At 40.5% G+C, this 22,556-nt stretch overlaps 1 protein-coding gene and 1 pseudogene across 1 annotated transcript in view; both read left to right on the top strand.

Annotated features, from left to right (window-relative positions):
• The window catches only part of cacna1ba (calcium channel, voltage-dependent, N type, alpha 1B subunit, a), a 387,106-nt gene that overhangs the window by 49,708 nt on the left and 314,842 nt on the right, over positions 1-22,556 (top strand). The gene's annotated exons all lie outside the window — the stretch shown is intronic.
• On the top strand, positions 1,682-7,081 carry LOC141789993 (uncharacterized; annotated as a pseudogene).

Here is a 22,556-nt window from a genome sequence, read left to right as displayed (position 1 = left end):
TGTGATTAAAAGAGAAATGGACATATCCATTATTGATCAGTGCTTGCATGTAGACCCTCCACTGATCTGTTATGACTGTTGTGCCCCAACGTACGTGCCTCCTGATGATTTGAATAAGGTAACGCCAGGAATGCTATTTTGACAAGCCTCAGGATGGGTCTTCTCCCTTTGCCTTTTATCCCAAGCATCCCAAACACCCATTTCCTCCTCCTCCAGGTTCTTCCAAATCTCCCTCTACCATACTGTACAAAAAAGAGAAAAGTAAATTAAAATAACATCTGAAATAATGAAAAGGATTTTAAATGATTATTTGGCAGGTAATTTCAATCAAAGGAAAAACTATTGCAAACAACCAAATTCATTAATATTTGCTAGTAAAGGTTCCCAGCTGAATATAGTTTAAAAACAAACAAACAAACAAAAACATTAAAATACTGGTAATTTGGGACAAGACTAAAATAATAATAGAAAACCCAATAGGCAACTATAAAAGAAAGATTAATTAATTGTTTTGACTCTGAATCTTCAGTATGGAATTATCATGCTGAGCTACACATGCTCAACATAGTCCAGTTGTGGTTAAATTTGAACATATTTGGGGACCATTGATATATATCAGTAAGTAATTGTTTATTTGCATTTATCAGTTCAGTATTTTACAATAAACAAATTAATTAAAGTTAATCAGTTCTTTATTCACAGCTAAATTGTACTACTGTTCAGGCAATGAGTACACAACATTATTTAAGCAGTGGTGGACTGCAGTTCAAACTGAAGATGTTTCTACTAAATGTAGCAAGTTCTATTTTGCATATTCACCATTCAAAGGCCCACCAAGGACTATTGTTTATGACAAAAAAAAGTCTCATGCCTTAATGTGGATGAATTTCATTACCCACACTTGTTAATGGACCCAGTTTCGATAAATATATCGTTTTATCTTTGTAGTTATTTTGATATCATTATTTAGTGGGTGTCTCTCTCAGCATTTCTGAAAGACAGAGTGATTTACTACAACTGACTACACGGTGCCCCAGGAGACAGAGAGAAGGAGAAAACGAGCAGAGTGAGAAGCTTCTCTCCTCAGAGACGCTAAAGGCAGGCGGAGCAGCTCAGTGTCACTAACCTAAGCAGTCCTGATAAGTGTCTTTACAACAGACTGCGCTTAAGCTCATGGGAAATATTGTTCTGAAACTCTGTTGTCCCTCCCAATCTTTGCTTCCCTCTTCTTTTCCTCCTTTTTACTGCATCTTTGCAGACATTCCTCAACTTTTCACTCATCTTGGACAGTGTCCTGCTACTTTCTGCTGAGCCATCCTGTATCATATTGATGTGTCGTAGTTGAAGCCCCTGGGAAAACCTATGAAAGGATGTAATAAAAAAATTACAATCGGTAACACACAACTCATCTGATTTTAAGAGGCAGGAATCAAGAAATGCAAAAACAAAAGGCTGTAGAGAATTGACATAAGCTCACAGACAAACTCTTTGTAGATTCATGACTTACACTGTATGTTCTCACAAATATGCAATATTTTCCCAGAATTTTTAAAGCTGTGCAAATCGATGGTTTTATTATGATAGATCTCCAAGTCATTGGAAACATGGTCTGGAGAATGTGTGCAGTGGCACATCCTGGGTCTCATTTCTTAAAATGATGGTACTTGCTAGGGGTGTAACGATGGATGTATATGATATCTCGGTAAGGAGGGCAGGAGTGTCTGTTGTAGCCTGTACACTGTATGGAAACCTAGTGACTGGGTGCACTTTACACGTCAAAACTGCACCAACAAGCTGTGAGACATTTTTGTATATACTATTTTATATATATTTTTGTTTAGGTGAGAATACATTATTTATTGGAAAGCTTATATTCATATTTTGTTTATTTGGGAATTATTTAGTTTACCTAGTACCAGGCAGCAGTATTACAACAGTATTCTAATTTATATATATATATATATATATATATATATATATACATATATATATATATATATATATATATATATATATATATATATATATATATATATATATATATATATATATATATATATATATATATATATATATATATATGCTGTCAGAGGATGATCAAGGGGATCTGTTAATATTAGCGTTTGTCAAAAGATCTATTGTCAAAAAGAGAAATCTGGGGTTGTGTTTATTGTCCGAAACAGGTTGTTTGAAATGGGTGGTTCTAGCCTGTTTGATGTCTTTATTGTAGGTTTTGGGTCGTTGTTTAAAGATGTCAAGACAAACTGTGAGCCCTGATTTCCTTCATCTTCTCTCAGCTCTTCTACAGTTTCTCTTAAGCGGCTTCCTTTCCTCATTTTTTAAAGTTTCTGGGGGTTCTCCCCCAGCAGGGATGATTGGCAATTGCTGGCTACTATTATGTTCTGGTGTAATACACAGAGTGACACTGACAGCTTCAGTCAACTTAAGGAATGCAGTTTAAAGCTTTTGCTATGTTTTATACATGTACTGTGGCACTGGGCATTAGAAGATTAAAAAAAAAAAAAATGAAGTTTTCCAATAAGTCATGCAACATTTTCCAGAACTACCTGTCACCTTTCAGCACTCACCTCATCAACAGAGCTGCCTCCTCTGCCCCTGCATGCTGTCCCTGCCTCTACCTCACTCTCAGTTTATCACCCTTTAGCAGGAGACATGGAGATGCACTGAGCATATTAATAATTAAAATAAGCTTAATGTAGACTGAAGAATTCTGTGATGTAGCTCAGTCATGTTATCAGCATATCAAGTACACAGGTAGAGTAGCAGCCTAATAATTATGTAGGTTACATTGGAAATGGGCCACCTCCCTAAAACATGGCTGAGCAGTTTGACAGTTCAGAAATGGTCAAATGTGTGTTCAGACCTAAAGTCATTTTAATGGACGCTGTCAGAGAGAGGAATAGCATCACGAGAGAAAAGTGAAAAAAGAGCTTAAGTTCAGTCAGGACCGCTTTGCCAAAATAATCTTTATTAACTTGCACAGTTTCATTTGGCAGTAGGGTTCTGTTCTGGGACTCCCTGCTCTTCCACGCGCTTGCGTGGAAAGCTTGAGGCAGGAGGAGCACACCCTCCTGCCCATCACGAGCCATCGTGAATGGTATAAGCAGGGAGTGCAGCAGCAAAAATAAAAACGCAGACAGAGCAGAGCAATTGACATGAATACATGGACAGGAGGAGGTGGGGTGGAGGTGTGTTGCAAAATGCCATCAGAGGAAGCGGGAAGGAGGCGGGGCTAGAGCTGTTTAAATGTCCCGCTCTGAATGCAATTTTTCACCAGGAGGAGGACACAGGAGTCAGCCGAGCAGTCAGCTGATCTGCACCAATGATGACAGCTAAGCTGTTAGAGCTTGACGTTGTGGCCTGCCTGAACTAGCGCTACGCTTGATTATGTTAAGAACTTCAAATGAACTTCCTTTAGTTGATTCTTGCATGATAACATCACAATTCCATCCCTTGGCTTAAGACCAGCAAAAATGACTCAAGGGATACTCTGACAGAAATTTCAAACTCAATTCTTAATTATTTAATTATTTGATTGATTAATTGATATTATCATTAACTTAATTTCTAAACTTTGGTTTAATTTTGAAACTTGTTGTCCATTTAAGAGTCTACAACAGATTACAGTGATATATGAACATTTTTTACCTTTAAAATTATCATTTTTTTTCTTTTTTTCTCTGGTTTTAAAGAAACCAAAAAGATACAACAGAAAAACTTTTAAAGTGCCTTCACAGTGCAGTTTACATGCAGTCTGGATATATAGGGTTGAACAACTCCTGATCTGATTGCAGCTGAGAGGGACTGCTGTGTGGTACACTAGGCTGCCTGAGAGTGCTCTGAGACAGGGAGGGGATCACAGCAGCATCCAGTGCACACTGAGAGGAGCAGAGCAGCAACAATATGGGCTGTTACGTCACAGTCCCTTAAGTCTCCAATAACACCAGAAAAAATCACTAGATTTGTCACGAGGCGTTTTTTTTTTTTCTTTTTCTTTCTTTTAAAAGAAAAAAAAGGTCTCAGAGGAGTCTGATGTTGGCCGATCTTGGGTTTCTGTTAATAAAATTTTATCAACATTAACAGGTCTAGAACTGTTCATGTTTTTGGAAAGTGTCTTGAGATAACGTTTGTCATGATTTAGCGCTATAAAAAATGACTCTCTGTTGTTTGAGAACACCTCACTCCAGCCTCTAAATTGCTTTGTTTAAGCTGCTGTCTCTTTGAGACACACCCCACAAACCCCCTTCACTTTGATTGTATAGCCCTCTGGAGGCCTTTTAGGGGCAGAGCTGTGGGCTGACCTTGGTGTTTAAGGTCCACTTTCCAACATGTTGTGAACCAGTTTGGAGATCCAATTGTGATGACCTCATCATTTTGGCAGGTCTCATGAAGATCATGCTGTTTTAGGATGGCCCTCTTTAAAAGCACTGCTGCTGTTTTGCTCCAAGCAGGACCATGATTGACACGATAAACTCTTTCAGTAATGTAAAAAGGTAAAGCTGAAAAAGTTTACCTCAGACAAACATGCAGGGTTATTTTTAAAGCCTCTCATCTTCTCATATCTAGTCTGTGATTTTAGCTCTAACTCTAACCAGTGCTGTGTTTGGCTCTCCTGAGCACTCTGTTGGTAAGCTTCTACTTCTTTGTTTCAGCATGTCAACATCTCAGAATAGTCATTCTGTGACGATGCAGCAGAAATTTTTAGAATAAATGCACTGAGCTATAAAAAAGCACAATATGACTGAAGAAATTGTTTTATGGCATCAGAGTTTGACTCGCAGCAAAGCAGAGCTGCAGCAGAATCATGAGAAGCCTTTATTTTTATGCTCAGTGTCTTTTTTACAGCCAGACCATAAATTATACACATCTAGAGGCTCCTTGCACAGTTGCATTCATCCTCTACCTCACTGCACTGACTAAGTGCTCAGGATGTTCACACGACTGCAGATAATGCCGTCATCTGCTCATCTCAGATCCGTGTGAACAGCACGCCCTAAGGCATCGTCAGAGTCCTGGATTGTAACCCGTTAATGTTGAACGGGCAGTTTTAGTCATTTAGAGGCAAATTGAAAAAACAAAACAAACAAAAAACGTGTTAGGTGTCTAATCTGAAGCATCCTCAATTCAAATGTGTTTCACTGAGTGTTTTAGTTTGTTTGAATTCATTAGAAGTCTCTTTTGAGCCAAAGCCGGTTAATCTCCATCTTCATGCTTAAAAATGGAATTATACATGGGGCAGCTTGTTGCATCAGAGCCACCCAAATCTATTTACACCAAGTCTCTATGAATGAGCATTAATCCAGACCTTTAAGAGAAATGACTGTGTTTCACACAGTGGTTGTGTTAGGCTCATCGTGTTATCATACATACATACAGATAGGGTTTGGTTCTGCTTTTTACCAAAGTTATCGATATTTTAGAGAATTCCTCTAATTTCAGAGTGCTCCCCTGTCAATTTCTGTCACACTTAAAGTTAATTGATTCTCTGGTTTTAGTCATGAGTACATAAAATTTGGTAACACTTAGCCTTAAAGGTACAGTCTGCAGGATTTTCCTAGAAAAATAATAGTAAACTTTTACAGGAATAATCCAGGTCAATTGTCTCCTCTGTGCTGCTATACATGAGTTAGCTTCCTGCCAATCATGCTATACATGAGTTAGCTTCCTGCCAATCAGGTATGTGACAAATACCAGTGATTAGCTTGTGCTAACATGCATAATCATGGTTGGAGGCTGTGGGTGTGAGCTGTAGCTGGCACTGATCCAAGGAGGAGGAGCAAAGGTTGAATTTTGAGTTTACTAACAAGTAACTAAAATTCCTGCAGACCCTACCTTTAGAGGGTGTCATATATGGACATCATATCTGTTTGATCACCCATTACTTTCTGGTACAGACTTTTGAGGCCAGTCATCAACAGACGCGGTACTGAAGTAAATGCTGGCCATAAGAAACACAGAGCAGCCTGCAACTGTAGAGGACGAAGGAAGATCTGAACCAAGCCCAAGTCATGTCAACACTGCTTAACAGACCCTAAGTGCTTCTGATGTTTTTGTGCTCCAAATTGGGAATGACATGCTCAGAAAAGAAAATGAAAAACTGAAGCAAGAACTGGAAAAACAGACATTTTCATTTAGTCAAATCCCCTCCCTCCCTGACAGAGTCAACTATTACACTTGTTTGCCAGATGCTGCCACAGTGTTCTTTTTAGAGGCCCTTCTTTCTGAATTTGATCTCCAGTATCACTTTGATTGGAATGTCCAAAAATGCCCCTAATAAATCAGTTGCTCTTGACTTTAAAGAAGCAGAGGAGCCAGAATGCTTCCAGCCATTTCCAAACTGTTGGATTGTGTTAGACTGTACTTAAGTAGCTGTCTCCAACACAGAACGTTTGGACACCATCTGTACAGTCATCACAAAGGATGCACTACGCTGAAGGCTCTGGTTGGTGTGGCACCCAATGGAGTTATAACCTTTGCTAGTGACCTGTATGGTGGAAGCAGATTGGGCAAAGCAATAACAACAGACTGCAGAGTACTTCAACAGCTAGAAGCAGGTGACATGGTGATGGCTGACAAGGGCTTCACTATTGGTGACTTGTTGCCTGCAGGTGCATCACTAAACATCCCAACATTCCCTGTCAATGGACAGTTCACAATGGAGGAAGTTTACTCCAACAGACTTATTGCCAGTGCAAGAGTGCACATGGAGCGTTCCATTCTGTACCTGAAAAAACCTCACTTTTGTTCTACATCCCATACCAGTACAAAAAGCATGCCAACAAGATACTCTAGGTTTGTGTTTGTCCCACAAATTTACAGACACCCATTCACCATGAAATAGCACGAACTGCCTCTGTCTGCCACAGTAACATCAGCCCTACAAATTTCTTTGGATAGCCAGCCACTTCACCCATCACCTGTAACTGCACCCAGACCTACAACCTGCAGCTAAAGCCCACCCTCAGCAAGGATAAGTTCCTATTAGGGCTGAAAGATATATTGTCATTGTATTGAAATGGAGATGTGAATATGCAAGATATTAATATTGAAAAAGCAATATAAACAAAATAGATTTCCCCCACGCCCGCCCTGCATGTACAGCTCTGGAAGTCACAACAAATTTTATTTTTATTAATTTATTTAACCTTTATTTAACCAGGTAAAAAAACCATTGAGATTATGATCTCTTTCACAAGGGTGACCTGGCCAAGAGGTCAGCAACACACGTCATGGTAAAAGCATTACATTATTGTTTTACCATTGCCTTGAAAGGTCAGTAAAAGGTCAGCCAACCACAAACTTTATTTCGAGCTTGATGTGAGTTCCTATAAGTAAAACTGCACTTCCCACATTCTTTTGTATTATGATGTTTGTATTTTTCTGAAAAATGATTGTTTTTCACTGAACCGGTAGTCATAGTGTATCGATATCAAGATACAAATTTTTGTCCACATTGTTCAGCCCTAGTTCCTATGTGTTGTCGTTCTCTCCTCCAAGTTTGTTTTATTGTCCATATGAATTTTAATATGATATGAAATGTACCAAAATGGTTGTTTTGTTTCTAATCAATGTTTCCAAACTGAAATGTTTAAGAATAAATCTAAGATTCTCTCTTCAGGGTCTATGTTTGTCTGTTACAACATCAAGACAATTTTATTTTTTCCACCATCATCTGAATGGATTATTGGGAGAAGTATTTGGATATTTGTTTGACATTAGGTGCAAGAGATGCTGAACTTAAAAACAAAAAACAAAAAACAAATCTTCACACTGGTTATGTTGCTCCCACTCAGTGAAATGCATTTACGCATTTTATGCATTTATGAAAGCATTTACTACTTATATTTAAAATAATAAATAACACAACACAAAAGAAAACAACAGATGAACTGGTACAAATGCACAGATGTTGATATAACTTATAAACAAGTAAACTTTTGGGAGGCTTCAACAGGATTAAACAGTCAGAATGACAAACTACAACAGGTCAGAAATGCAGGGTCAATACATTTTTTAACATTTAACATCTGATAGAATGTGGGGCAGGAGACAATTCTTATAAAAGTTTTCAAAAATAGTAATGTTGTTTGCCCATGCTGGGTTTTTATGAATGAGCATGATTTAAAGATCCAGGGGAGTCCATACCGCCAGATGACAGGTGCCAGCTCCTGTCGGATACAGGTTGCCCCGAATCTGATGCCAGTGGTTGTGGGTCTGCTTCAGTGTCAGTAACCCAGTGACTTCATCCAGTTTGGGAAAAAAACTCTTTCTCTGCTGCCTGAGTTACGGCCTTCTTTCTGGCTGCATAGGGACATTTTATCTCAATGATGCAGTCATCGGATACCATCCCATCTGGGGAGCCACCAAGCAGGCTGCTGTCAGAGAGGAACACTCCACTCCCCTGGATCATCCGTCAGTGTGCTCCATGTATTCCTCTTTGGCATTTGCTCATGGACAATTCCCCAATCACAAGCATGGGGGCAAAAAAGAATTGAATACACAATGCGTAGGGATGACTACAATCTGTTGTTATTACGAAACATTATTGAAGAGAGTTACAACATTTTTGGTGAGGGAATTTGATTCTACATACATTTTGAAAATGTGATTTCAAACATTTTTAAAGGTCAAAAATTCACTGTGGGCAAATTACAATCCTTTTGTCCTGTTCTGACTGTTCACAAACTTTTGCCCCTCTGAAACATGCCAGATAATTAATTTTTCAAACCTTTTTCACCCCCTAAAGGCGGGTACACACTACAGGATAATCGGGCTGATTTTTGTCCCGATCTCCCCCTTATGATCAAAGCCAGCAAAGGTCCGATTGTCTGATGACATTATGTGTGATTTTCCTGTGGTGTGGGGTGTGTTAAGAGTGATTTCTTCTGGTAAGAGCTGCGAGGTAGGCCTCTGATTCAGAGTTAGATACACAGATAATGGACACATTCAATATTTGCAACTCAAAATCCTGCAGCGTTGGGGGCGCTTTAAGAGGAGCCGAGGAGGAACAGTGTGTGATGTCACGTGTACCCGAGCAAAGCCAATTAAGACGTGAGCTGACTCAGCTGGTTGGCTGAAGAGGAAGTAAGAATTCTATCTGTAATACTTAAAACTACTTTACTCACCACCAACTTGCATTGTTATTCATACAGCCCATATCCCCGTCGTCTGCACAACCTTTTCTATAATCCCTTTTCTTTTGAGAGTTTTTTTTCAAAATTCTAGAGTCCAAAAACAAAACATCTTTGCTTTTTCCCGTACGTCCATCATGTTTGTCTACACCGAAGTCACTGTTTTACTACGTGAGATTTGGAGTATTGAGCGTGAAGAAGCTGAAGCTCTGCTGAAGAATCTGTTAGTGTGTGGTGTCCTCAGAGTGCAGACCACACACTGTAAGATCAGGAGAGAGAAATCTTGTGCCTTCTGTCTTTTGTTATCAAGTGTGTGCTCTCTAAATGTGTGAAGTTTTGGAGAATCCTGTAATGTGAACCAGCCTTAAGTCTCTTCATCAAGCTCACTCCTGATCAAAGTATTTATTTTTTGTTTCGAAATTGTGGATTTAAACCTTCAAATACCCATTTCATAGGTAAGGTTGTTGTTTTTTAAAGGTTTAAAAGGGTTAAAAGTTTTGGTCAAGGACTGAAGGAGAGGTCTGAGTAGAAAATGAAATATCTGTTTTGTTTTTTCAGCAGCTAAAGTTGTGGTTTTAAAAAGCCAAAATAGGACTAAAGGAAATGTTTTAATACAGTACCTAAGGATTAAAATCACCTAGGGCTCTAATTTCGTGGCGCAGCACAGGGGGCGCAAGCCTGGCGCAGCCTGTGCAGTGCTAATTTTGTGCGGCACACCACCGTGCGCTGCCAATTTGACAATTTGGTAGACCGTCTGCGCAGAGATGGGTGTGACGGCGCGCCAGGGGGAGTTGACGGCGCACCAGGGGGAGGTGTCAGCAGATTCATGTTGGCGCTGTGACAATTTTGTGCCAAAAAAGTATGCTGAAAGCTCGCCAGCTCCAACCTGGTCTATCACAGGCGCAAGGCAGAGCGCACCCCACGCAGCTGTAATTTGATGACAGGCGCACATGTGCGCACATGTCATCAAAGCCTCAGAGGCAGGTTTCCAGAGTGTCAGGCACATTTTAATGCAATAAACAATCACAGCAATCACTATTTAACATAACCGTCTGAACCAACATATACATTTTTTTTCCGTTGCTAGGTGCTACCCAAGTAGCTGCCTGTTGCAGCAGCTCTCGCGTCTTTGTCAATTTCTTGTAATTTTTTTCGTCTCTTTTTCGTAATATTTGTATTTGGAGTGGATCATCACTTTGTATGGTTCATTGTTGGTCATGGACACCAAACTTTTTGTGGCTTAAGCGATATATTTACTACTTTTCTCCTGTGTTTGTCTGGAGATCCTACATGTAACCATGGCTGCATTGTTTACAAATTAGCTGTTTGCAGCCTGTAGCATGTCAATGCTAACTAGTGTAGGGCTTGATGATTTCCCTCGAGGTGAGGAGGAGGAGGTGAGGACGACACGCTTGTTCTCGGGTGTGAGCTGGGAGGTGACGATGTGGAGAATATCATCTCACATAACTTCTGTTCATTTACAACACACCTTAAAACTAGGCTTAGAATTTAGCATGAAATGAGATAAGATAAGATAAAGATACTTCATTCATCCCCGAAGGGAAATTCATGTAGTTTGGGCTCATCTTCCAAATATGAAAGAATTAAAGACTCTGATGGCTGCAGGGAGGAACGATCTTCTGTATCTCTCAGTCCTGCAGCACAGAGAGGTGAGTCGTCCACTGCTGCTTTTTCTCTGGACAAAGATGATCTAAAGTGGGTGATCAGTGTGACGAATGATGGCCTCCACTTTCTTCTGTGTATACCTTTCCACCACCACCTCCAGTGAGTCCAAACTGGATCCAACCACGGAGCTAGCTCTCTTCACCAGCTTTTCCAGTCGCCTCTTGTCCTTCTGCTTTAAACTATTTCCCCAGCAGACTGCACCATAAAACAAAGCACTGGCTACCACAGACTGATAAAACATCTGCAGCAGCTTTCCACAGACATCAATTGATCTGAGCTTCCTTAAGAAAAAGAGACGGCTCTGCCCCTTCTTAAGGAGTGCATCTGTATTAAGGGACCAGTCCAACTTGTTGTCCAGATGTACACCAAGATATTTGTAGGTTGGCACCACCTCCACGTCCACCCCATGGATGTTAACTGGCTGATGGCAGAGCCCAGACTTTCGGAAGTCCACAATCATTTCCTTTGTTTTTGAGGTGTTCAGTAGGAGACAATTTCTATGACTCCAGTCACAGAAAGCTTTTATCAGATCCCTGTATTCAGATTCCTGTCCATTTTGGATACACGCCACAATAGCAGTGTCATCTGAGTATTTTTGGATGTGGCAGGACTCAGAGTTGTATTTGAAGTCTGCAGTATAAAGTGTGAATAGGAATGGAGCCAGAACAGTTCCTTGCGGAGCCCCCGTGCTGCTCATGACCGTCCCAGAGACGCAGTTTCCCAACCTGACAAACTGTGGCCTCTCTGTGAGATAGTCTGTGATCCAGGAGACAAAGGATGGGTTCACTCCTATATCTTTGAGCTTATCTCTCAGTATCATGGGCTGGATGGTGTTAAATGCACTTGAAAAATCAAAGAACATAATTCTTACATAGGTGCCAGGTTCTTCTAGATAGCACAGGGCACGGTGGAGCATGTATGTAACTGCATCATCCACTCCAATATGATTTCTATATGCAAACTGCAGAGGTTCTAGTGTGTCTTTGACCTCAAGTCTCAACAGACGTAAAAGCAGCCTCTCAAAGGTTTTCATAACACGTGAGGTGAGGGCAACTGGTCTGTAGTCGTTAAGTTCAGCTGGGCATTTGAGTTTTGGAACCGGTACAATACAAGATGTTTTCCACAGAGCCAGGACCTGACCCAACAGTAGACTCAGGTTGAAGATCCTCTGAAGGGGTTCACACAATTGGGCAGCACAGTCCTTAAGCAGTCTTGGACACACATCATCTGGACCAGCAGCCTTCCCTGAGCACAGTCTTCCTAACTCTAACCTCACTCCTAAAGCTGTGACAGACGGTGACGGTGGAAGAGGCACAGGTGTAAGAGGGGATGTAGCAGGAGTGGTGGAGAGACACAGATGTGAAGAAGGAGCAGCAGTAGAAGAGGAAGTGGTCGCTGTGTCGAACTTGTTGAAGAACTGGTTGAATTCATTTGCACGTTCAACATCACCCACACTGTAAAAATGAAAACTTAAAATTGTTTGCCTGACTATGTTTTTTTAGTCAGGCAAACATTAAATGTTTTGTTGTGTTGAAAACAACGTAAAAGCGGTTATTTCAACTACCTTTTATAAGTTTGTTGTGTAAAGTTGGTCTCATATAAAAACTCAGGTTGGCAGAACTTAAAATTGTAGGTTTGAGGCTATGACTAAATTTTTTGAGTTGGCTCAGAAAGAACAGGGTTTCCAACTGAAGACCGCAGGGGTCTCTCACTGCACTTTCAAGTTCCCACATGTTCTGCCATTTTGTCTTTGCACTTGCGCTGGGTGGATGTCGTCCCCATAAAGGTGAGTATTTTATTTGAGTATTTATTAAAATCCAGCTTAGCAGTTGGTAAGTGATTTTAACTTGATTGATGATTAATGAAACCTTATTTTCTGTTGGTTTAAGACGGCATGGTTAATACAGATATGTTAGCCACCTTGAACATTAATTAGCTACCATGCTAGTGGGTTGACTGTGCTGTAATGAGGCGCTGCTTCACCAAACCACTAGCCCGGGTGAGGAGGTGTTTTTAAAGTGATACTCAAACAAATCACAAGGTTTAGGGCAGAAATGACCCCTACAGCAGTGTTTTTGTGCAGCAGAAGCCCAGAGCGCTCGCACCAAACACCCCCTCCCTGCTCGTCAGACGGTTTCCTCTGAACTCAGACGGGGCCATATTTTACTTGACCAAAAACACAAATAAACAGACTCCCACAGAAAAACTCTGATAGATGGTCTGTATTCACGCTTTATTCAGAGAATTTTCCGCGCGTTACTACAGTGCACAATTGGCTGCCTTGTCTTTGTGTTATAAGAGATGTTATTGATTCCTCTCCACACTTCGTGAATGTTATTATTTTGTAATTTTCTCTCAATGTTCTTTTTTCCACCTTAGCCTCCCTTAATCTCCTCTTCAGCACTTTTTGCACCAGTTTGAGCCGTTCTTTGTCGCCATCTCTAAAGGCTTCCTTTTTCTGATTGAGGATATCCTTGATGTCACTTGTGATCCAGGGTTTGTTATTGGGGAAACGGAGTACAGTCTTTGATGGTATGATGTTGTCTTTACAGAAGTTGATGTATTCAGTAAAACAGTCAACCTGTTTATCAATATCTATACTGTTCTCATCTGTTTCTAACAATACATTCCAGTCTGTGCACTCAAAGCAGTCTCTCAGAGCCTCACTGGCTTCAGGTGTCCATTTTCTAACTGTTACAGTAGTTGCATGCTGCCTCAATACGCAGGGTCTGTAAAAACGTAGGGTCAGGATTTTTTAATGATAACAAAACAGAAAGCATGACTGCTAACCTCAAACTACTCCAAGTACTAACCTTGTGACGTGGAGGGTGCAGTCACAGACACCTTCTTTGCAGCGATGTCCTCTGTTTTAGGTGCAGTGGGTCTCTTCCACACACACTCGACTTCAGTGCGGGTACAGTTTTTCTTGGCCAACATGAGAAGAGCAGCTGCGTGGTGGCACTTGGCCCTCCCGATAGCACAGGAGCAAGTACTTGCCCTTACTTCCTGTCCCTCAACATGTACCTGAGTACAAACAACTTTGCTAGCCCTAACAAAAACGAAAAAATACACCAACACTGCTGAAAAACAGAGAGCAACACTCTGTGTTGGGTTAGGTGGTACTAAAAGCTACTTAATGTCCTTAGCTATCTAAACTTGTATTGGGCTTGGAAGACATTTCCTGGGCCAGTTAACTTGTCAGCAAACCATATGTACTTATTCTAACATACCTAAATAAACAATAGTTAATGTTACACAAGTCCAGTAAAATTAGCTTCATGACTGACACTCATCTGTTAGCTAGCTCCTTACTCACCTCAACCTTGTAAATTCTACTTTTCATTAAAGCCTGTACTTTCCCTTCCAGACTTCCACCTGGCAGCACACTAACATTTACAACTCTATTTGAGTTGTAGGAGTTCAGACCCATTTTCACTGACTTTGGGAAGTCGGCAAAATACGACGTGACTGTGAAAAAAAGTGACCAGTTCCCTGGCTACAGCCATTGCTGTTTAAGTTAGCTGCAGCAGGTTGGACACGGAAGTGATGTTGTGGGCTTTGATGACTTAGCCACTAGCCATCCCCGTTGGCTGTGGGACAAAAGCGACTGACCTTGGGTTGAATAAAAACCTCTGACTGGCTGGGTAGTTTCTCTCTGACTGGCCGAAAAATCTATCAATCTCAGAGCAGGACATATCATTTTGTAGTTTTGCACCAAATATCTCAGCAGAACCCGAGGTACAATTTCTGATTTGGACTTGTAGAAAACTGAGAATGTGTGACTCCTGGGGAGGATTCGAGTGGTTGTAAGTAGCAATTTGTTTTTGTGTGTTAGAGGACACAGCTATTTTTGTGGTAAATTATTTCACATACTTATTGCTCAAGTTCACATTCAGATTAGCACATATTCAAATTCTCAACCACCTTCACTTCATAAGATACAGGTGCACAAGAATGTTTTGTTTGTTGTGCGCTGCAACAATAGTTGCAAAATGTGAGCCTGTCAGTGTTAAAATATATGACTTGTAAAAAAAAGATTTGTGCACCTGTAAATGTGATTTGTGCACCTGTAAATATGATTTTATGAATGTGTATTTTTGTGTTGTATTTGTGGGAAGAAAAAAAATCAACACATACAAAAATATATTTTACAAGTACACAACTCATAGAGTGTTGGAAATTGCAATTACTGATACACATACAAATTCAATGTACACAACTACAAAATCGGTGTTACAGGTGCTCAAACATTTTGCACCCGAAATACCTCCATACATTTTTTCTTGTGATGAATGTGAAGCAGGGTAAAGAGGACCTTCAGGTTTTAAACATCTGCAGTGTGGTAGCAGATGTTGACTCCTGTGTGAGTTGATCGCAGCTTGTCTGTTTTCCTCTTCACCTGACTTCACCTGCAGCAGCTGCTGCTATCTGATGCTGATGAAGCTTCTGGGCTGAGCAGGAAGAGGCATCTAATTCAGCCTGAGAGTAAAGTGTGTGTGTGTGTGTGTTTGTGTGTGTGTGTGTGTGTGTGTGTGTGTGTGTGTGTGTGTGTGTGTGTGTGTGTGTGTGTGTGTGTGTGTGTGTTATTTCACACAGCAGTGATTACAGAGTCAATGAATCCCTCTTGGAATTAGTATTGCAGAATCTACTTTGCATTGAATGAGTTGTTGGACAAACTGGTGGGAAAATGGACAGAAAAGGTGCATATTAAGCACTCATAAATGTGTGTGTGTGTGTGTGTGTGTGTGTGTGTGTGTGTGTGTGTGGTCCACTTCTAATGGAGTGTGGAACTACCCATTTCCTTGGAGTGGTGTAATAGACACTTGAATTGGAGTTGAAGCCGTTCAACATGAATGAATGAAGCTTTTAGCTGATGTTGGCGTCAGACCCTCAAACTCTGCACCCAGAGCAAAGACGGAGAGGATTCCACAAAACAGACCTCTAGACAAATAATGAAGTCCTGTCTTCTAAAGACTCTGACCACATGTGTGGAGCACAGCCTGGAATTTTTTTTAGAACCATGAAATTATTTAAAACTCTTGTAGTTTATCAGCTCTCATTTTAACCCACAGGTCGTCATGACATGCAAGTTAACAGTAAGAGACTGAACTGATCTTCTTCACTCTTCTTTTCAGACACTGCAAAGTGCAATACAGCGAAAGACTTCACAGTGAAAGACTCCACAGTGTCCACAGCTGGCAGTTTCAGAGAGATACACTTCCAGAGTTTAGAAGACACAGCCTAGAAAACAAAGTCCTGCTTGAATCTGAGCTTCAGCAGCTCTTTCACCAAAGCCAGAGACCTGCCAAGCTCTGCTCCATACTGAGGAGGGTCTCATAGTAGATTTTGGAAACTGGCTGGAAGCAGGAGCAAAGATGTGAGGACTGGGGAAAATTTGGGATAACTTTGTAAGCTTCACAGTCTGAAGCCAGTTCAGGGACACACTGCAGTAACTCAGCCCAGATTAAACAAAGACAGGAACAGTCATCTCTGGCTCTACCCTGGACATTGAGCAAAGTAGATAAGCCTTCACAGCAAATATTTGCATCCAGCCTGTTATGGAAGTTTTCTGATACTGGTAAAATAGAAACTTCTGGTGGCAAGCCAACAAGTTTTTTTTTTTCTTTTCTTTCTTTTTTTTTTTCACATTTTCTTTGCAAAAACATGGTCAATTCACACATGAGCGGTCTGAATGAAGAAAGACCCCAAACACGGGGAGACATTCATACCTGAGGAATGCCCCTGTAACGGGTGTCCTTGAAATGAGTGCACATCCGTTACCAAAAGTTCTTTCTGCATTGTAATCTGATAATGATGATAGGACAGTGATGATGAAGGACATGGACCAGGGCTGCAGCTGATTCTTCTTTAACATAGTGCTGCACTCCTGTACACGTCAAAGAAAATAATCTTAACATGCAGTCTTTCAGTCTCTGCCATTCCCAGGTCTCCGCCCCTCCTCTCAGCAAGCCTAGTGTGAACCCATAGAGGCGCAGCAATTTTAAACATAGAAGTTTTAAGCAAAAAGAGATGACATGGAATACAGAAGCAATCAGCCAGCAAAATGATTTAGTCACAAATAGCATGACATACCTGTACAAGTCAAAGAAAATAATCTTAACATGCAGTCTTTCAGTCTCTGCCATTCGCGGGTCTCCGCCCCTGCTAACAAACACATGGAAACCCTGTAGTTTCTCTGAATACATGCAGCTACGTGTTACCTTTTAAAATACCCTTAAACAGTCACATGAGAGCAGCTCAACTGCATGTTCACAGTCTAATAATAAATAAAACTACCTGTTAATACATTTTTTAGTGCTTGTAAACATATATAAGTGCATATAGGGAACACAGAAAACTTGTCTTACCTCCTCCCAGCAAGCCTAGAGCGAACTGAGGGAGGCTCAGTAGTACGTCAACTTAACATCGACGTAAAGAGACAGTACAGGTATGACACCAGACCACAAAATGAGCAGCTTTCAATATATATCAGAATTTGGTGATGTTTCATACATTTAAAAAGGTATTTTATTATAACCTAGTTACCCCCCCAAGGTATACTTTACATCCCTCCATCTGCTGCAGGGATCTGCGCAGGAACAGAGCTTTGTATCCTAGCAGGAGGGGTGTCAGAGGTCTAGACATCACAATTCAAAACTCAAAAGGCCTGGTACCCTGGTGAGGAAGCAGAAGATGGGACGTTCAAGTAACTGAAACCAAAAGAAACTGCAGGAAGACTGCACTAGCTATTAAATTGGCACATTATTATTATTATTATTGGCACAAATCTGAACTCTGTTAACATTGCTAATAGACCTAATTTGCAAAAGGGGAAGAATAAGTTTCAAATACCATTTTTCTTCTGTCTTTATCCTGTCCCTTTGCTGTCACCATTGGAACTTAACATGATTTTCAGCTCTTGCAGCTCTCAAAAAAGGGCCTGTTAAGGGTTGGGGCTATGGGCAGACCTTGGTGTTTGAGGCCCTCCCCTCCAATTTATCTTGAACCAATTAGGAGATCCTCAATTCAATGACCTCATCATTTTATCCCATGAATATCTGATGTTTTGATCAGTTCACAGACAGATTCAGGGATTTCTACAACATGTGAATAGGTAGAGGTTTGAAACATGAGGTCTGCACATGCTTAGTCTAAACATCCAGGATTGGTACATTGGATCCATGTTTGAAATGTGGGTGTGAAAGCAAATATTATGAGTTTAGTTTAAGACCTCTGGAAAGACACTTGGTTTTACTGTGTCTATTTGCACTGTCGTCTTGCTGTTACCATTCATTTGCAGGGCTCACACTAAAGCCGCGTTTCCACCAAGCAGTACGGGTCGGTTCAGTACGGTTTGGGACGGTTTGGGACAGTAAAGTCTCATCCCGTTTGCGTTTCCACAGCAAACTGTGCCCTCTCGTGGTGGGCGGCGTTTGAAGCCGCGTGCCGGAAGCCGCAGCTGGTAAACAATAGCGCGACGCCGTAGCAGCTTACCCCGCTATTAAATCCAACAAAGAAGAAAACGCAACACAGTAAACAAAGAGCACAGATGGAAGACATGCAGCATTTCGTCCTCTCTGTGATTTTCATGTAGCTCTCTGTTACAAAGTGCAATCAAGCTTCGTTTCAGAGAAGTCTGTGTCCCACCAGGAGAAATGCAGCTGCTGTCGGGGTAAGTGATGATTCTTTTGACCAATCAACCGTCTGCAGTGTGTTGCTCCACCTCCCGAGAGCGGATCGGTTCAGTCTGGCACCCATACGAAAGGGTCCCAAAAAACGGGATGAGTCAGTGGAAACGCCGCTAAAAGCGCACCGTACCGAGACGAACCGACCCGGACTGCTTGGTGGAAACGCGGCTTAAGTGAAGTGTGATGTCGTTGGGATCCTTCCCTCTCTGCTCTGAAAGGTCTATAAGTTGTTTCAGTTTCTGTCTAGTTCAATTGATGACCTGACCCACGAGATACTGGAGATTTTCTCTCAGTGCTGAGTGGTTAAGTTTCTTCTGTTAAGATTACAATGGTTCAGAAACACTGTTTTAAAGCAAAATCAGATAGACACAATGCTGGCAGCAGTCTGATAAGGTGGCTTAATTTGTCTGGTGGTCATTGGGTCGTTAAGTTGTTTTATTATATAAGTAATGGGATATGTCGAGCTTCTGTCACAACTGAATCATCAAATTAATTTGATTTTAATGGGGAATTAGAATTTGATTACAGCAATATTTCCTGGTAACAGATAATCAGCTATGTGGGTCCCAAATTCAGTGAGAGACTTCTCTTCCAATTTTCCATTTGGATGATTTTTTAAAAAAAATAATTATCATTTATTTATTTATTTATTTATTTATTTATTTATCAGGGACAACGCATATTAATTAACACTTTTTTTTACATTGATGGTGTAAATATGCCAGAGTTAGCCATGAGCTAATTTTCATCTGTAGTCCCTGAGCAGGTTGTTAAAAAGTGGAAAGTTAAAAACATTCATGCTAAAACAATACAACAAAATACAATACAATACAAAAAATACAAAACAACAAAACATGAGTGTACAGAACGTCTCTAGGGAAGTATGGGTGACACCAGTGACAATGTGTGGCTTATCTATGATTACAGATTTGGTTAGCTTTAAGCCACCTCTTGAGGTTATATTTAAAAGTCAAATAGTTAGTGGTCACTCTTATTTCATTCAGGAGACTGTTGCAGTGGTGTGAGCCTCTGACAGAAGACTGTTTCACCAAACATACTCTGCCTGAATGGAACCTCACAGTCTCCTCTGGCAGTTGTCCTTGTTGTTCTCAGACCACTTTCATTTTGTTTTATAAACCTGTTCAGTGGTGGAGGTGCAAGCCCGTTTATTATCTTAAAAATCAGGCAAGCGTCTGAAAAATGTTTAAAGCTATCAAAGTTAAATAAATATATTTTTGGAATATATGACAATGGTGGTAACAGTTGGGCTTTTGATCAAGTGTTTTTAATGTCTGTTTGTATGGGGATTCTGTGGGTTTCAAAGTCATTTGATTTGCCTGTGACCAGGTTGTGAAGCAGTATGTTATGTGTGAGCAGATCATGGCATGCATAAAAAGCCTTAACTCAATGGTTAAGTATGGTCTTATGTGCCTGAAGTTGGCCAAATTGAATTTAATTGTATTTTCTACCTTTTAAGCGTGCTTTTTGAATGTCAAGTCTGAGTCTAATGTAATTCCAAGATATTTGAATTCTGATACTACCTGAATACTGTGTCCAGTGATCACGATGTCTGGGTCAGACTCTGTGGACTTGCGTGAGAAAACATACAAACCGTTTTGTTTGTGTTTAGATGTAGACATGAGTTCCTCAACCAGTCGGACACATGAACCATGGCTGCATTCAGTTTCTCTGCTGCTAATTGCTTATTTTCAGCATGTGTATAAAGAACTGTGTCGTCTACGTACATTTGTATGGAGACAGTTGGACAGACAGAAGGCAGATCATTTATGTATAAACTAAGTAAAATAAATCCCAGTATTGATCCCTGGGGAACTCCAAATTTACAGTTAAGATATGTTGACTGAGATTTACCAATGCGGACACTTTGCTTCCTGTTTGATAAATATGAGATCATCCAGTTGACTGCTTCTGCAGAGAAATTAAAAGATGTCGACCACGTCGACCACGATACAGTATTGAATGCCTTCTTAAGGTCCAGAAATACTGCCTCCACAATGCCACCATTATTCAACACTGACTTGACACCTTCCAGAAAATAACAGCAGTTTCTGTTGAATGGTTGGAGCGGAAACCAAACTGCAGTGGATGCAGGTGGAGAGTGGCTTTTGTTCCGATGGGCAGTCAGCTGTTGGGCAACCCATTTCTCAGCCACCTTGGACACTACAGGTAATATACTGATGGGCCTGTAATTAACCACATGTGTTCGGTCACCAGCCTTTATAATAGGTGTCACAGCAGCTGTTTTCCAAGTATGTGGAACAATGCATTGCCTGATAGATAGATTTATCAGATGAACTATAGGACCAGCTAGTACTTTCTTGTGTGTATTTAGGAATGTTGTGTCCATGTTATATGTATCCTTTGCTTTTGAGTCTCCTAAGGAGCTCATAATATCTACCACTGCAGAGTTGGTACATTCTCCTATCAGGAAAATTGGCTTGTCGTCCTTAATTGGAGTGCGTGTCCAGATTCTGGTGGAGAAGTTTTGGGCCAGCTCCTCAATAAAAAAGCTATTAAAGGTGTTAGCTATCACATCATGGTTTTGAGTTACGATTCCATTCACTATAAGTTCATATTCCTTTTTTTCTGATCTTTATTTCTCCCTTTTAATTTATTGAGGTTTTCCCAAATTAGTTTTCCGTTTCCCCTTCCGTCTTCAATTTCTTGAATAAAAAAAATCAGCTTTAGCTTTCCTTAAGTTCCTAACTACCTTGTTTTGCAGGCTTGTGAAAATCTGCCTATCACTGCTATATCCACTCTTGAGTGATCTCTTCAATGCCAAGTCACGCTCTTTCATTTGCTGCCAGAGGGCACCATTGAGCCATGGAAGGGCATTCTTTTGCCTAGGTCTACATTTCACATTTCTTAGAAAGGAAGACATTACTTTGTTTGTAGTTGTCACAAAAAGATGACTGATACTGTCTACATCTTGGCAACATAGAAGATCAGACCAATCAGTTTGTTTTAGAGCTCTGTCAAGCTTGTCTACTTCATTTTTTGGAATTATCTGGTGAGGTGGTTTCGTTTTAATTTTGTTGTCAACCGTTTGCTGGTAATCTTCCTCACCAGTAATGTGATGTTATGGTCAGACATGCCACTTATCAGATTAAATGTCTTAGTTATTCTCTCAGGCTTATTTGTAAACATCAAATCAATCTGTGTGTGACAGGACTGTGTTATTCGGGTTGGACCTTCCACCAACTGAGTGAGGTTAAACTTGTCTGTAATTTCCTTTAGTTTTTTCCTATCTGATTTATTACTCCAGTTACAATTCACATCACTAAAGATTATAATCTCTTTTACTAATTAAAGTTTACTCAAATTAAATTAAATATTGAGGAACATGGTTTAAAAAAAAAAAAAGAATACTTATTTCGAATACAGACGTTTGATTGTGTAAATATGGATGAAGACCCAACTCTTGGATGATAAACTCATTAAGGGAAATGTTTACAGAGGTAACTACAAAGACTCATTTTCCTCACCTTATGTCTTGATGTGGCAGTCTCCCCCTGCTGGCCATTAGAAAGAACGCGTTTAGGTCTTCATTTTGAAACCAAAAAATTGACTTAATTCATCTGGTCTTTAGATGGTAACTGCATTTATAAAGGACAAAGATTGTTGTTTTCCTTTTTCCCGTCTTTCGGCTAACATGCCGCTTGTTGTGATGAATTGTCTGGTTGGCGTCCCACAGAGCTCCATGCTTGGACCAGTTTTGTTTCCTGTTAATGACCTGGTGTTGATTATATGAAGATGCTGCATTAATTTTTACTCCTTAGAGAAATGAGCCAGGCTCTGTTTGGTTGTTGACGTGCGGTGACAGCTGCTGTCGGAAGGTTACACAGGAGAAAGGTTTCCTTTTCATGAATGCAGAGCAAACAGCAAGACTCCACTCTGCAGCCAAGTTTCTGTGAAAGTTGGGATTAATTCAATTTGCTTCTGAGATATCTCAGAGAAAAGAGGACTGCTTCTTTCCTCAGAGTCGGAGCTGTGAACAAACAGCCTGCAC

The sequence above is a fragment of the Halichoeres trimaculatus genome, unplaced genomic scaffold, assembly GCF_033239565.1.
Source record: "Halichoeres trimaculatus isolate MK-OKI-2021-1 unplaced genomic scaffold, fHalTri1.1 fHalTri1_scaffold_5, whole genome shotgun sequence".
NCBI lineage: Eukaryota > Metazoa > Chordata > Actinopteri > Labriformes > Labridae > Halichoeres > Halichoeres trimaculatus.
This window is presented reverse-complemented; position numbering and strand designations above follow the sequence as displayed.